The sequence below is a fragment of the Castor canadensis genome, chromosome 5 (assembly GCF_047511655.1).
Source record: "Castor canadensis chromosome 5, mCasCan1.hap1v2, whole genome shotgun sequence".
Taxonomy (NCBI): Eukaryota; Metazoa; Chordata; class Mammalia; order Rodentia; family Castoridae; genus Castor; species Castor canadensis.
Genome location: NC_133390.1, coordinates 51,329,017 through 51,332,106, shown reverse-complemented (window position 1 = coordinate 51,332,106; position 3,090 = coordinate 51,329,017).

Here is a 3,090-nt window from a genome sequence, read left to right as displayed (position 1 = left end):
TGCTTCTTCCTCAGTTTTCCCAGCACATAGTTAGGGAACAGCAGGAGGCAGAAGTATTGAATAATATGTATGGACAAAAGCTCAGAAAAACCCAATCTGTATCTCCTTTGGGGATTTTATTTTTTATATTTAGTTTATAATCAACTACATTACATAAAAGAACCCAATAAGCTTAAATTAAATTTTTGTTTCTCTAAATTATTTATAAACTCTATTTGTTTCTCTAATCCCTTTCTTAATTAGAAATGGACTTGTTATAGGTACAATTATGCAATCATTCCATTTTGTGTTGTGCACCTGAATAATTTCTTAAATATTTTCAGTACCAAAAGAACCCTACAGAATTTTATTTCTAATGTCTCTGTAGCCTTCCATCTTCTTACAATAACTTTTTAAAATTTGTTTAGCCATAACGTTTTTCCTCATCTTTGATCAACTTTGATCATTTTGGATATATATTCTCAGTTATATTTGAAACCCATCTCAGAATTACTCTTTTTGGTTGTTTCTTTGGGGTTTATTTCCTTGAAGTCAAGGCTGTGAATAATTTTACAGCTCCAGTTTAGTAGCACTTTCGGTGAAGCAGCTGTGGTCTCATCATGTGATTTCCTTTTACCAGAGTGAGTTTCATTAGTACTAATGAAAAATAAACTAGAATTTCTCTGGTGGGAACCACCCAGCTGTGGTCTGTTGTCCCTGGCCACTGCTGAAAACCCACTGATGTTTTCCTCAATTCCCTCTGACTTGGCTCCTGCAGAAATTTCTCAATGATGAGTCTGACCCATCCACTTAAGAAAAAATACAGCTCCTTCGGGGCAACCGTCTCTTTCACTAGCCTCAATAGGTGACTCTGATCACCTATTGAGGCTAGTGAGGATCACAGGGCCTCCAGTGGACTGACTGCCTTTTACCCACAGCAGACACAAGCACTGCCCAGCAGACCCCTAACTTACACTCACCTTGCATCCCCGGGAACATGGCTTCACCATAGGCCCTGAGTTTAGTGGGGAGTTTGATGACTGTTATTACTTTATAAAGCAAATGTCTTGGGCTAATACCCTAAAAACTGTGTAGTTCCTCTTAGACACTGTAACTACACCTAAGGGAATGTGCCTCCAGGAATTCAGGGCCCGTGGTTTTGCAGCCAAAGTACTGGCTTTACAAATGCATTACTTGGACAAAGAGCTAACTTTCTTATTCTTCTCAATTATGCTTTACATCAATTTTTTGTATTAAAATGGCAGAGGACAATAATTGCTGATCTGTGTAACACACTTGAGTCAGAGAGGCACAGAGTACAAAAAACCTGTCTGATCTTTTAGGGAGTTTCTCTTGATTCAAAATCACATCTAGCACATTCATTAGGATGGCTATTATAGAAAAAAAAGTTAAAAAAATAAGAACTGCTGGAGTCAAGGTAGATGAATTGAAAATTTTGTACATTGGTAGGAAGACAAAATGGTACAGTCAACTGTAGAAAACAGTATGATGGTTCCTCTATAACTTAAAAAAAAGAGTTACAATATGATCCAGCAATTCTATATGGAAAAGAATCAAAAGCAGAGACCTAGAGAGATATTTGTTCAGACATGCACATTTGTATACCCATGTACAACCATGAACAGCATTGCTCATTATGCACATACTGTATAATATCATTCAGCCTTAAAAAGGGAGGAAATTCTGACATATACTACAACATGAATGAATCTTAAGGATGCTAGACAAAATGAAATAAGCCAATTTAAAAAGACAAATACTGTATGACTCCATTTATGTGATGTATCTAGAGTCATCAGACTCATAGAAACACAGAACAAAATGTTGAATGTTGGGGGTACAGGGAGTGGAGAATGGGAAGTTGTTCAATATGTACTGAGTTTCAGTTTTGCAAGGTGGAAAAGTTCTGTAAATTGATGGACAACAATATGAATACACTTAACACTACTGAACTGTATAGTACTTTTACAAATTATTAAGATGGTAAATTTTATATGTATTTTACCACAATTAATTTTTTGCCAATTTAAAAACATTATACACCCAGAAAATAAGAGAAATCTCCCTATTGGATATTTGAATACATGCACCCACCTCTTTGTATAAGCACATTGGTCTTGATATATCAAAAGAATCTTTTAAAAAGTAGGAAATAATCAGCAGTTATTAGATCACCTGTGGGAGTACCACAGTAATTTATAAAGTTCCTTTATATTCTATTGCTCAGTTTCCTGAAATGATTGTCTTCTGATGGAATCAACAATCCCTTGGTGATGAGTACATGGAATTCATGATCAAGTGATAGGATAAGTCCACAAAGGGTCACTGGTTCAAAAAGGAAGGTACCTCTCACCATCTTTCCAAAAAACAAAATGGTCAAGTAGAGAAAGGGACAGGTGATCTGGATCTTAAGAATTAATTAAAGATTGACCAATGAATAAGATTTCTTCTCAGTGCAGGAAGCAGACCGCTTAGAAGGAAGAGATGCATAAAAGAAAATCATTCTGAGCGAGTTTAGCCAGGCTCAGAAGACCAATAATTGTATGTTCTCCCTCATATGTGGACTTTAGGTCTAGGGCAAATGCAGCAATGTGACTGGACTTTGGTCACATGATAAGGCGAAAGCACACAAGTAAGGTATGAGGATAGGTAAGAAACCCAAAAAACATGATAGTATTTGATGTCCTCAATGCAGAGGAACCAATGCAGGAACTTTAAAGCAACAGAGGCCAATAGGAGAAGAGGATCAGGAACTAGAGAAAAGGTCAGTTGATTCTAAGAATCAACTTAGAATGTAACACATTTGTGCATGGAAGCAATTCGAGGAATCTCCCTGTATAACTATCCTTATCTCAACTAACAAAAATGCTTTGTCCTTCTTATTATTGTTTATACTCTCCAACAAAATTAGAGATAAGGGCAGAACAGTTTCTGCCTGGAAGCAAGGGGGTAGGGGAATAGGGGAGAGGCAGGGGGTAGAGTGGAGAAATGACCCAAACATTTTATGCACATATGAATAAATGAAAAAAAAAAGAGAGAGAATAGTGATCAGTTCAACTCTGACTTCAGTGAGTACACCATCATGCTTAG